This window comes from Artemia franciscana, chromosome 20, assembly GCF_032884065.1.
Source record: "Artemia franciscana chromosome 20, ASM3288406v1, whole genome shotgun sequence".
Classification (NCBI taxonomy): Eukaryota; Metazoa; Arthropoda; class Branchiopoda; order Anostraca; family Artemiidae; genus Artemia; species Artemia franciscana.
Genome location: NC_088882.1, coordinates 33297048 through 33311605, shown reverse-complemented (window position 1 = coordinate 33311605; position 14558 = coordinate 33297048). Strand labels below are relative to the sequence as shown.

The 14558-nt window shown below is 35.2% G+C and overlaps 2 protein-coding genes across 2 annotated transcripts in view; one reads left to right on the top strand and one right to left on the bottom strand.

Annotated features, from left to right (window-relative positions):
- LOC136040149 (zinc finger protein OZF-like) overlaps positions 1-6933 on the bottom strand; it is a 40382-nt gene extending 33449 nt beyond the window's left edge. The window contains exon 1 of the mRNA XM_065724263.1: positions 6911-6933. The gene's annotated coding sequence lies outside the window, so the exon portion shown is untranslated. The remainder of the gene's footprint in view (positions 1-6910) is intronic.
- LOC136040148 (zinc finger protein 501-like) overlaps positions 1-14296 on the top strand; it is a 59496-nt gene extending 45200 nt beyond the window's left edge. The window contains exon 3 of the transcript XR_010620632.1: positions 14135-14296. The gene's annotated coding sequence lies outside the window, so the exon portion shown is untranslated. The remainder of the gene's footprint in view (positions 1-14134) is intronic.
- The last annotated feature ends 262 nt before the right edge of the window (positions 14297-14558 follow it).

The window sequence follows — 14558 nt, the reverse complement described above, 5'->3', positions numbered from 1 at the left end:
TTACCTTCTTCTTTAATTTTACCTTCCAAGAATCCTTTCATTCTTGTGTTTCAGTCATATCAAACAGTTCGTGGTAACGAACTGTAGTAAGGAGCGACCCGGCTCAATAGTAACCAAAACTCTAAAAAATGGAATTTTGATACCAATAGCTACATCAAAAGAATCGCATTTTAATGCTGGTTTTAAATATATAAGTTTAATCAAGTTTAGTCTTATCCATCAAAAGTTACGAGCCTGAGAAAATGTGCGTTATTTTAGAAAATAGGGTAAAAAACCCCTAAAAGTCATAGAATCTTAACGAAAATTACACCATCAGATTCAGCGTATCAGAGAAACTTACTGTAGAAGTTTCGAGCTCCTATCTACAAAAATGTGGAATTTTACATTTTTTGCCAGAAGGCAGATCACAGATGCGTGTTTATTTGTTTGTTTGTTTTTTTTCCCAGGGGTGATTGTATCGACCCAGTTGTCCTAGAATGTTGCAAGAGGGCTCCTTCTAACGGATATGAAAAGTTATAGTGCCCTTTTTCAGTGACAAAAATAATTGGAAGGCACCTAGGCCCCCTCCCACGCTAATTATCTTCCCAAAGTCAACGGATCAAAATTTTGAGATAGCCGTTTTGTTCCACATAGTCGAAAAACCTTTTAACTATGTCTTTGGGGATGACTTACTCCCCCACAGTCCCCTTGGGAGGGGATACAAGTTACAAACTTTGACCAGTGCTTACATATAGTAATGGTTATTGGGAAGTGTACAGGCTTTTTCAGGAGGATTTTTTGGTTGGGGGGAGGGGTTGAGAAGAGGGGTATATGCTGGGGGAACATTCCATCAAGGAATTTGTCATAGGGGAAGAAAATTTCCATGAAGGGAGCGCAGGATTTACTAGCATTATTTAAAAAACAAAACAATGAAAAAATAAATATGAAAAAGTTTTTTTCAGCTGGAAGTAAGGAGCAGCATTAAAACTTAAAAAGAACAGAAATTATTACCCATATGAGGGGCTCAACTCCTCCTAATTCCTCAGTCTTTATGCTAAAGTATATTTAGTAATGTCAACTATTTATTCTACAGCTTTTGTGATTCAGGGGTCATTCTTAATTAATTGGGACACAATTTAAGATTTAGTGTAAAGAGAGAGGTACTGACGAGGGGGCGAACCCTCTCATATATGTAATAAAAACATGAGAATAAAAAGTTCTTTACGTAAGCTAATTTATAAGTTACGTATATCTTTTACGAATAAAAAGTTTAGTACAAAATTAAAATTTCTAGTTGCCTTTTTAATTAACCAAAAAATTGGAGGGCAACAAGGCTTCCTCCCCCACTCTTTTTTTCCCAAAATCATTCGATCAAAATTATGAGAAAGTCATTTAGCCAAAAAAAAATAAATATGCAAATTTCGTTTTAATTATTCCTCTGTGGAGAGCCAAAATCAAGAACTACATTGATTCAAAAACGTTCAGAAATTAAATAAATAAAAAAACAAGTTTTTTCAACTGAAAGTAAGGAGCGACATTAAAACTTAAAACGAACAGAAATTACTTCGTATATGAAAGGGGCTGCTTCCTCATCAACACCCCGCTCTTTACGCTAAAGGTTTTTACTGTTTTAAAAAAAGAGTTGAGAGAAAGAGTCAAGTTTTAGCGTAAAGAGCGGGGCGTTGATGAGGAAGCAGCTCCTTTCATATACGAAGTAATTTCTGCTCGTTTTAAGTTTTAATGTCGCTCCTTACAATCAGTTGAAAAACTTGTTTTTTTTTATTTAATCATTCTTAAAGGCCATGCATTGTCTACCAAGTAGTGTTTTTACATTTTACCCAGCTAAGTAAAGGAATTCATTTGGTATATTAAAAAGCTTCTATGAAAAACGAACTATCAGTTATGTTTATTCACAAAAATGCAGTGAGGGGAGGGGGATGAATTTTTCAAAATCTAGGATTGCAAATATTTTTTTTTATTTTCTTTCGTGAATATACCAAAAAGGATCATTTCCCAATAAGTGCTTCAATCAAAATTTACAAGGAGGACTAATTCCTCCTCCAATTGACGCTCTGGGTACCGAACATTGATGAGCTAAGACTGTATGTGTTTTATAGAAGTGATATCTCTAGAACCGCATCTGCAAGTAAGATAAAGCAAAAATAAAACTGAAATGATAACTGAACAAAAAAAGAGCTAAGAGCTCATATGGCACTTGTGACGAGGTCGGAAGAGCCAAGAGCCAAGAGCTCATATGGTATGAGCTTTAGCAAAATTCTAAGAATCAATAGATTGCTTTAAAAGGAAAATTAGAGGCTTAATGCCGGTCGGGATTGAAAATAAGAGCTCCGAGTCCCGATGTCCTTCTAAATATCAAAATTCATTAAGATCCGATCACTCACTCGCAAGGTAAAGATACCTCAATTTTCCCTCTCCCTTCAGCCCCCCAGATGTTCAAATCGGACAAAACGACTTTATGAAGTTAATTTGTGCAGCTCCCTGACACGCCTACCAATTTTCATCGTCCTAGCACGTCCAGAACCACCAAACTTGCCAAAGCACTGAACCCCACCATCTTACTCCCGAGCGGATCCAGTCCGGTTACGTCAGTCACGTATCTATGACATTTATAAGCATTTTCCAAGATTTATGGTTTCCCCCTCCAGCTCCCCCCAATGTCAACAAATCTGGTCGGGATTTGAAATAAGAGCTCTGAGACATGAGTTCCTTCTAAATATCAAATTTCATTAAGATCCGGTCACCCGTTCTCAAGCAAAAAATACCTCAATTTTTCCAACTTTTCCATATTAACAACCCTCAGCTCCCCAAAAGAGAACGGATCCGTACCAATTATGTCAATCCCGTATCTAGAACGTGTGCTTATTCTTCTCATCAATTTTCATCCCGATATCTCCACTTTAACTGTTTTCCAAGATTTCCGGTTTCTAAGATTTCTGTTTCCCCCCTCCAACCCTCTATGTCCTCAGATCCGATTCGAATTGAAAATGGAGCATCTGAGACATAACATTCTTCTATATATCAAGTTTCATTGAGATCCGATTACCTATTCGTAAGATACCTCGATTTCACGTTTTCCAAGAATTCCGGCTTCCCCCCTCAAACTCCCTTCACTGTCACCGGATCTGGTTGGGATTTAAAATGAGAGTTTTAAAGCAAAAAATCATCCTCGAAATCAAATTTCATTAAGATCTGGTCACCCGTTTGTAAGTTAGAACTACCTCATTTTTTCTAATTTTTCCGAATTACTTCCCTCCCCAAACTCCACCAAAGAGAGCGGATCCGGTCCGGTTATGTGAGTCACCTATCTTGGACTTGTGCTTATTCTTTCCACCAAATTTCATCCTAATCTCTCCGCTTTAAGCGTTTTCCAAAATTTTCGGCCCCACCCCTACTAACACTGGACCCGGTCGGGATAAAAAATAAGAGATCGTAGTTTTGAGGTCCTTCTAAAAATGAAATTTCATCAAGATATGATCACTCTTTCGCAAGTTAAAAATAGCTCATTTTTTCTAATTTTTGGAATTAACCACCACCACCCCAATTCCCCCAAAGAGAGCAGATCCGTTACAGTTACGTCAATCCTGTATCTAGGACTTGTGCTTATTTTCCCCACCAAGCTTCATCCCGATCACTCCACTCTAAGCATTTTCCAACAGTTTAGGTTCCCCCCCCCCAACACACCCTTCACCAGATAAGGTTGACATTTAATATAAGAGCTCTGAGACACAATATCCTTCCAAACTTCAAAACCCCTTCCTGAAAATAATTTTGGACTCCTTGGTCAAGGGATCAAGACTTCACTTTTGAATTCAATGTTGCCAAGCACCATATCATTCACTTTGGCCAAATGAATCCTTATGCTCGTATTTTTTCATAGGCCACCCACTGTTCTCTGTAAATAATGAGCAAAATCTTCCAGTCATCACTACACTTGTTTACACAAAAAATAGAGAGGATGTCATTCTAGCCTATAAGTTGATGAGGGCTAATACTCTCCCAGCATTAATCTCTACTGTTGGTCCCAATTCAAGAAATAAAGATCATCACCTGAAACTTTTCAAACAGTCCACCATATCCAGAGTCTACACTCAATTCTATTTCTCACAAATTGTCAACAATTTGAACAAGCTATCTGAAAAAACAGCTACTACTGAATCAGTTGATATTTTCAAACAAAGGCTAGATGTTGAGTGGTCCTCCAGAGTAAAACTCAACTGGATGCAACTGATAATCCAACTGTACCCAGTCACTAAAGAACTTCAAACAACTCAAGTCATCATTCTGGAACTTAACAAGGAGAAATCCTTACATTGCTCCAAGCTGCAATTTAATGTTGGTAATTTAATGTAATCTTTGGTACATGATCTTAAAGTTTTAACAACATAGCCTAATGAAAGACACAGTCAACCTTGGATGGCCTTAATCTATGTGAATTGCAGTGTAACAGAATAATTGTATGTATATAAACTATAGTGTAGGCCTATATCTAACTTATGTCCAATTTTAAATTTTGAAAGACCAGATGTTTTCCAAGATTATAATCAGCCAATCCCAATGGGTTTAGACCTAATTATCAGTCAATCACAAATATTTAACCCTATATACATAGTGTCCACAATTATGAGCTATGAACCTGCTGTCTATATATAGGATAGATACTTTTTAACCAGAACATCTGGCCAGAAATTTTGAAAATTCATTCCCACCCCCCTTCTTTTTATGTAGTCTTAGGCTATAAACAAAACAAACAAGAAACAAAATTGTACCATTAGCTTGTTGAAGTGTCTAAAATTGGCAATCTAAAAATATGACTATTTATACATGTAGGTCTCTTTCCGGAGAGCTGCTATTGTTCAATTTTTCTAATTGTTATGCTTTTAAAAATTCATAAGAGTAGTCTAAACATAGCCAGGCTTGGGCAAAGCTATAGGAATTACTTGCACACAAGTGGGGGGGGGGGTATATGGACAAGATAAAATGATGTACTTTTAGGAATCATACAAGCAAAAAGGCTACTTAATACCTGAATGTAGTTTCAAGAACTGTACTCTGTTTCCTTCTAGGAAGAGTAGTATAACTCTTGGACAAGGGGATAGCTGGTAATTGTTTAGTTTCATCACAAGCTTTCTAAACTGGAAACTATGCTACAAAGCAGCATAGTTTCCATACTATAGTTTCACTATAGTATAACTAGTTTAATATATGCAGCTATATATACCCACTATAGTTTAACATAGTTTCCAGTTTAGAAGAAATGCTAATTCTAGAAGTGCATCCATTTTTGGTTGACCCTCCTCCTCCATGGAGCAAACTAAAAATGCATAAAGTGGAAATAAAAATGCATTAAGTGGGCAGAATTTTGAAGCTGAGGGAAAAGTTGGGGTTGTACAATGTGAATGAAATTAGGCTATTTTAATTACTAATTTTAGTTATCACTGGTAATTTTTGTATAGTTGGAAGTTGAAAGATAATTAAAAAACTGATGCATCTATTGGGTAATGTGAATATCCAAGATGGTTCACTTTCAAGTTTAAACTACCCAGTGCAACATCTGATTTTGCTTATACATAACATTATCTATAGAGCAAAGCATATTAGTCCTAGAGCCCCATGGGCAGCAGGGTGAAGTCTGTGTTCTGATTGGTTGAATTGTTATTATAATTATAGAATACAAACCTTGCCCTGCTGCCTTCAGGGTTCATGGACTTGTACACTTTGCTCTATAGGTAAAGTTACCTGTAAACATAATTGGATGTTGTACTGCCTTCCAAACTCAAAAGTAAAAGTGAACCATCTTGGGTATTTGCATTAATGGATGTGTGAGTTTTTTAATATTCTTTTGACTTCCTAGGCTACTACACAGAACTTACCAGTGATGACTGGAATTAATATTTAATATATAATTTCATTCATATTGCACAACCCAAATTTTTCCCTTGGCTTCAAAACCCTGTCCACTTTACACATTTTTAGTATGCCCCATGGAGGAGGAAGGTTAAACAGAAATGGACATGCTTCTAGAAATAGCTTTTTGGTAGAATTCTAGTTAATTGACTTCTTGCTATCTTGGAAAGGGTTTAGGTTAGGGAAATGAAACTTTCAGGGACAGGTCTACAGGCTAAAGTAGCCTATGTCCCAGTAAGGTATTTTAAAGAACCCACCTCTACTCTTTCTTCCTCTAGAGGGCCCTGAAATTTGCCTATATGACAGGTCTATACCTATTGAAATGTTGACAAAACAACATTTTACCTTAATTTTCAGTTACTAGTTGCTTTTTCTCTGCCTTTAGTTCTGAAAATGCAACTCCTGTTATTTGAGTGGAATTCTGAGCCATATTTATGTGTTTTTTTTCCTTCAAAATTTAGGAAATGTATTTGCATATCTTTAAAACCTTATAAAATGGAATTGTGCAAAATTATGAATCTGAAAACAATTTTGTTGTGCTTCAATTATGCTCAAGATCTATTTTGCAAGGTTTCACTTTTATAACTCAGACATTTTTAAAGGTCATCAAAGGTTAACAGAAAATAGTATAGTTTATATTTAGAAAAAAACCTTAGGCAAACATTATAGGCCTAGGCCTATATGGAAAAAAATAATATAAGGATAACTGGCTGAGCAATAGGGGAATTACCCTATTTACATTTATATATTTCATCCTTGGCCACCTCTTGTTAATTAAGTTAATTTGTTGTTGATCAACCAACCCATGTGTTATTTTGAAATTTGAATTGAGGATTATTGCCTCAAATTGTGAATCACAGACGTTTTTCTAAACCTAGTGTCACTTTTGGATCCTAAAGTGTTATCTAATAATAATAAAACACCAAAACCTCGGTGTTTTATTTTTTTTCTAACTGATTAACTATAAGTTTAATTCAGTTGACAATCAACAATCAAAGCTACTAACCTATTTCAACGTCTTCATATTTCGAATTCAAACGCCGCTGGATTGCTGTTGCCGTTGCAAGATTGCCAGTACGTTATATTTGTTTGCCAATATAATTTTCTTTTTGGTAAATTTAGAAATCCAGCCAAAAGTCTGCATCCTAGTGTCAATTTACTGACTAAGCCAGCAAAATAGGGCTGGTCATCTCCACAAGTATCACTCTACCCGCTGGGATTAAAATCTATTAAACTCTGGGGATCAGGACAGCAGAGATCAATGCTTCCATTGCTTAGTTAGCTCTGAATGTAACAACCTGCTTTTTGCAGAGAATTCAAAACTCAAAGAATATTACCATTATCCATCTTGTCTATAGCTTAAAATGCCACCCAAAACAAACAATAAGAGAATCCATGTAATTTCTAAAAAGGGCAAGGATGAATGAGATAGCTGTAAAGTTGAACTTGATGAACAGTCTTGGTCTTATCATGTGACGGCTGTGACAAATAGTTATGCATAGATTTTATCGGGATATTAAAGTCAGAATATGCAGTGTTCTGATAAATGGTTAATTGTTTCACATATGAATGGATTTGCCCGGGTTGTTAGGTCAGTGGAAAAACCAGCTTAGGTTCAAACACCACCCAAAAGCTAATTGAAACAACTGTCTCAGAAGCTGTGACTACCTCGTTTAATGAGTTTTTAGAAAACCTCCAGCAAGAACTAGTGAACATAAATAGTAGAATTTCGAACTTAGGAATTGAAGTTGCAAACAAATGATCCCTAGCCGAAGTGGAGACTAAAATAGAAGACATAATTGCAAGTAAGCTGAGCCAGTCTCATAGTGAAAGTAGTAAGAAGTTTGAAAGCGACGTGAGAAAAATTATTCCCGAGAACGGAGAAAAACAGTAACGTCAACTTAACAATGTGGAATATGCAAGACCAGAATCGTGTAGGAGATTGCTGACATTCAACTGTTTGTTGAAGACCATTTTGTCCAATCGTAAATCCTGCAATCTTTTAATGTTCTAAAGCCACAGCGACTTGGAAACAGTTCTTCTAAACCAGATGACCGACCAAGCCCTTCCTCATATACATTGAAAGTTCTTTAGCCAAATTGGCCAGCCATGACAAAGAAAAAACAACAAAGAGAGGTGAAACTCAATGAAAAGAAACAAACATGACTGTGGCCAGTAAAGAAAAAAGATGAAAGACTAAAACAAGGCGGATATTTTGCCTGTATGCAATTTAGACGTCCTCAGCACAAAAGAAACAAAGATAAAAAGGAAAAAACACTGAACTAAAAATAAATAAAACCAACACCAATATTTATACAGTATAATTGTCGCAAATGATCCATTTAGGGAAAAGAACCTTTTATATTTACTTCGACGAGAACATCACAGCAACTGAGTAAAACATTTTCAAATTGAAACTAAGATAATTATTTTATTGTGAAATAATCCCTTTGTTGGCTATTGTTCAAGCAACTCTTTTTGGCTCAGTGGGTAATCTAGTCCCTTGATGATTATGACAAAACATAATTTAAAGTTCATGTTCGATTTATTAATAGAGTACACATAGCAAATAAAATGGCCTACACCGGGTCAACACGGAAAGGCAATGATCGTGATTATGGTAATCCTATCAATGTTTACAACATAAATAAAACTAGTTGAAGATCGAAAAACCAAGTCCACGGCCAATCACACAAAGCAGAATGATAAAAAAAAAATCACAACAAAAAAACTATCAAATAAATATACACGGAGAATGACATCATGAGCAATCAGAGACGATGAATTAAAAAAAAAAGAAAAATGAAATTAAAAAACTTTGAACTTCATTCCGGAATACGATAAATGATTTACTATTATCATATACAGCGTAAAAATTTCTCCATGAGCGTGTTACCATGTTCCTTGGTGAAAATATTGATCGCTCCGTTATAAATCGAGAAGAAATTCGCTGGTCTTTATGTCGAGTCTCATAATGATGAAGTTCGTCCTTACTCCCAAGCATGTGAATGGACTGAAAATAAGCTGGGAGCATTTGACGGTCATACTTCAATTAAGAAAGTACTTAAGAAAGATTCCATAGACAAAAAATAGGAAGGATATGCATTGAGAAATAAAGAGTTTCTGTCGTTGTCTTACCAGGGTATGACGAAGGTGATGGCAGATACTTATGTAAAATCCTTAGAGCCCTGTTTTTCACAAATTGTAACGGTTTAAGATGGGTTTTAAATGTAGCCAGATAAACAATGGGACAATATGATAAATGGGGATGAACTAAAGAAAAATATAACAATCTTAATATTTTATAACGGAAAAATGTTGCAACCTATATATGACTCCAACTCCCTGTGCTGATTTAATTCGAAGACGACCAAAATGGCCTTTAAACGAAAGATCATAATCAATCTCCACACCAAGGTACTGGATCGAACTTACTCTTTCAATGTTTATATATAGGCCTTCAACACTCACTTTGTCAGCTTCAATAAGTTCTTTATAAATGCGGCTGTAAACCATGGATTCTGTTTTAGCTACGTTTAGTGACAACCAATTAGCTTGTAACCAGTGAATCAATGCTGCTAAAACTCCTTTAATCTTTTGCTTCAAATTATCTGTAGACTCTCCAGCAACAGTTGCACTTGTATCATCAGCAAACAAATGTATAGACTTACCCCATTAGAAGAGTTGCAAAATCATTAATATAAATCAGGAATAGCAAGGGACCAAGTATGGACCCCTGTGGAACACCATCCTTTTCTGAGTGATGACGAGACACAGACAAGGAATGATGAATTTGCGTTACCTGATACTGACTATGTAAATATGATTTCACAAAATGCAGGGCTGGGCCTCGAATACCACAATTATTTAACTTGTACACCAATATTTCTTGGCAAATTGTGTCGAAAGTTTTTTCTAAATCCATGAATAGTGTTGGAGCAAGAAGCCTTTTATCTCAAAATTCATGAATATACGGCAGCATGACAAGAAGTGCATGCTTGGTAGAATGTTCCTTCCGAAAACCAAACCGAAATTTACTGAAAAATTGCCGCAAGTCCAAGAACTATTGTAAAAAAAGCTTTCCTGTAATTAACTTTCCCTGTAATTAGTAGGGCTCACAGAATTCCCCCCTTTATGCAACGGAATTATCTTAGCATTTTTTTTAACTTGGGAACGTTCCTGTTGAAAATGTAAGGTTAATTAAATGACACATAATTCTACTAATACTAGGCATAATAACCTTGACAATATTAGCCGAAGATCTATCAAGTCCTTTAGAATCGCTTTTTTTCAGCAATGCAAATATATTCAACCGTTCACCTTCCGTTACAGGAGTCAAAATATGGATATATCTGATGAACTCGGTAAATACTTTATAAATACATCATTACTATTAGAAGTTCCTTTGTGCGATCTTTCTGTCACAACCTCTCCAATTGAAGCAAAGTGATCAATAAGGCAATCCGCAAAATGAACATCGTCTCTTATAATTCGTCCTGCTAAATTATAGGACTCTTTGAAGGCAAGTTTTGACAACGACAAGAATTAATTAGTTGCCAGGTCTTCTTAGGAGAATTCGAAATATTTCAAAATGCCTCAAAATAATAACTTTTCTTAGCTCCACGAACTATTTTAGTTAGACAATTTTTATAATTCTTAAATTGGATTTTTTCTTTATTCAGACGGGTCCGCCAAAAATAACTTAAGCAACTGATTTTTAACCCAGATGGATTTGAGTAGACCTGGTGCTATCCACGGTTGCTTCTGGACATTATATTTACTTGAACGAATTTTAACCACGGGACAACTATCATCGAAAGCCGGGCGGAATTTTTTTAAGAAAGATTCTGTAACAACATCCACATCATCGCAATTTAGAAAATTAGTCCAATAATAAAGATAGAATAGGGTTAAATTTAGCTAAATTCGATTTATTAAATATTTTTTAATCTAATAGCAAAATCTGGTGATTACTCATCCATTTGGAAAAATGGATAGTTAAACCAATTTCAAAAAAAGATGCACCAAATGATTTTTCGGGAATTAGACCAATTACAATGACCCCTGTGTTTAGCAAAGTTTATGAGTTTTTTTTTTAGTTTGAGAGTTAAATTAGTTGCTACAGGACCCTCCGAAGGATTTGGATACTAAAAGGCTCCTATGGAATGGTATACTAGGGCACCGGTGGTTAGGGGTCCCGATGAAATTGGATGCTAGACCCCCGATGGTATTGGATGCTAGTTACCCCTCAGTGAATTTGGATGCTCGCGCCCCGGTGGTTAGGTTAAGGGCCACAATAAAATTGGATGTAAGGGCCCCAATAGAAGTGGATGCTAGGGGCCTACAATAAAAATGGATTTTATGCCCCCTGGTGGATAGGTTAGAAGCCCCCAATGAAATAGAATGATAGGTTTGGGGTCTGATAAAATTGGATGTTACGGCCCCAATAGAATTGGACGCTATAGCCCTGATGGTTAGGTTAGGGCCTCCTGAAAAACGTCTTGAAGAAAAAATGTCTTCAAAATGTCTTGAAAAAATGTCTTCATGAAATCTCCCTCCTGACCAGTTAACTCTAACACGTCCTATTAGGTAAAATTTGAATAACTAAACAATTCTTATGACGTAACATGCATTTGTATCTCTTAGAAAACATTCCTTATTACGTAGTATGCACCTGCATCTCTTAGAAAACATTCCCTATTACGTAGTATGCACCTGCATCGCTTAGGACACCCCCTATGACGTAATTAACACTTGCTGGCTGTCGTGAAATCCAGGGTTTGGAATGTTGTGGAATCTAGGAATGAGGATGTCATGGAATCCATGGATATGTGTCGTGGAATAGATTGAGGCATCACTAATTTTTTGACATATCAAGATGGATATAATATGGACATATTATAGATAGAATTTGGGAAAAATTTGACTAAAAGTAACACATTTCGGATGCTCAGGGGACATATTCATGGATCAGATAATTTATAACCCTCTACCGATTCCGATTTTGCAATTTCAATTTTGATTCGAAAGCATTTTCGATCTATTTCAGGATTATTTTTGTAATCACCCCAAATTATTTTCGAAATAAACTTTGACATTAAAAATTAACCGAAATAGTATTTACCGTTCCTGAATTAGTGTCAGATGGCAATTTTTTTCACAACAGTTGTTTTTTTAATATGTTTTTCCACTTTCAATTACCAGAGGCTGTGGTTTGCTCTTTACTACGTTGCATCTACTGCTGGAACCATGATTCCAGCTACTGCTGTAACCACGATATAAAGCACAAAAGCATGATTGAAAATAAAATCCAGTACCAATATTTCTGATACCGATACGTACGATACCAAATGCCCGCTATCACTACACCCGATATCACGTTTAGTTCCTTCCCCAGGGACTATTGAGGGTCCTATCATCATCAAAACCACAGCTATTAAACCTTTAAAGTATGTTGAATAAAACGGCTATCTCAAAATTTTGATCCGACGACTTTGGGGCTAGCTGCCTTACATTTTTTTTCGTCAGTTAAAAAGGGCAATAGCAAATTTAATTTCCGTTCAAAAGAGCCATTAAACATCTATCTATGATGCTCTGGTTACCCGCTAGCAGTGTTAAAAAAAAAAAAAAAAAAAAAAAAAGAAAAAAAAAAAGGAAAAAAAAGAAAAAAAAAAGGGAGACAGATCAGTGCTACCAATGCAAAAAAGCGATTTTCGATGTTGTTCAAGGAGGGGACTGTAATTTCCTTTTTTTAGATTCCGATCATTCTGATTCCAGTGGTATACTTTTCATTTTGATCTGACACCATTTTAGAGCGGTTTCCGACTTTCCTGAAATCGCTATAAATTTCTTTTAGCGCCAAACTTTCGCTTTTGAGACAAACCTTAATAATAGTTACAATTTCTGAATTAGGGTCAGATGGCATTTTTTAACTAGGCAGTTTCTTTTCTAACCGTGTTTTTAAACTTTTGGTTACTAAGAGCTGTGGTTCACTCTTTACAAGGTTGTCGCTACTGCTGCAACCATGATACAAATATTTAGCACAAGCTCATGTTTATATCTATAGCTTCTTTGATACATTTAAAACGATCCTTTTATAGGCTTATGGTCTAACGTTTATTTTCAAAACCTAAAAAACGTGCGAAATTAAAAACAAAGCTTTTCTGATAAAAGGTAAAGAGCGACGTTAAAAAAACAGGAACAAAATTTATGCTTCATAGCTATACTAAATATTTTTGGAAATACTTTTAAAGTAAATTGGTTTGCTAGGATTATAGAATATCAAAAAACCAGGACGTTAATGAAAACTACGTTTTAAAATTTCAAAGAATTAAAATCATTACATATATATATATTTTTTTTTTACTTCATGGCTGGTTAAAGACAACTGGGAGTTTCATGAATGCTTTCTGAAAAATGTATGGTTTTGTAAGCCACCTAAGAGTATTTTTTATTTCTACTCCTGTTTTTGTTGCGTGTGTTTAGTAAAGGTATCAATTAAGTTCTAGTTTTTTCTTATGGAAAACAATAAATAAACATATAATGAGCCAGTTTATTGGTAACCGTTTGTCAAAATTATATTTTGTATATACTGTGAAGCAAAAATTGTGGTCATTTTAAGTTTCAACGTCAGAAACTTTTTCTAAATAATTTATTTTAAAGACAAGCGGCATATCAGATATTTAAATTCATAAGAGGCAGTAAACTTAGGATATAAATCCAATAACCCAAAGAACCATCCATGATAATTTTCTTTACTTTTCTTGTTTGAATTATCGTCTGCCTTTCTTTCTTATTGCTTCTGGTTTTAACATGAATTCATTTTTGAAAATGTTCTTTATAATAAATTTGGAATCACGTTTTAACTGATAAATTAATTGCAAAACTAGTTTAAAATTTGTCCTCTTTAGACAAAACCGTTGAATTATAATTTAAATTTTGGCCTAGATTTGAAGATTCAGTCAAATTTATTGATCCGCCACTATTTTGTGTTACAAATTTGGGGTGACTTAGAAAGAGGACTTTCATGTAAATGCAGTAAAAAATCAATAACAAAAATAATCCGCCAATGAAATAAATTATCTTCAAAATTTTTGTTTGCATCAACATACCATTTTGCCTGCTCAAGCCCTTGTGTAAATTTTAGCAAATTATTGAAACAAAACCTGTTTGAGGCTCTGACTGCTTTCTGTAGATAAAAAGTTTTCTAAAGTGACACCTTTTTTTTCAGTGTTTAAGACTGGGAGTCGAGAGTCAACACTAAGTCCAGCTTCAAGATGCAAATAAATCAAGTTAACGCAACTTCAAATTATGTTATGTATGCCCTGATTAAGAATCTAAAGCATAATTCAGCAAGTCTGATTTGACAATAGATTTCATGTACCGTGTTGAATTACACGGGGGTTGAATTGCTGGGTAGGTGAGTTCAAGGGGGATTAAATGAAAAGGGGTTAAGTTAAACAAGGGCTGCATGTACGTCGTTTCTACATTATATTCTCTTAGGCCAAATGAAGTACGATTGTTTAACTTAAGACCGATTAAAGACTACGCCCCAAACAAGAAATTGCAATGCGCATTAGAGTTTGCTTACCTGAGGAAATTACGACTTTAAGTCTTAGCCTGTTCACAAGAAATAAGTTTACTGAGTAATCTAT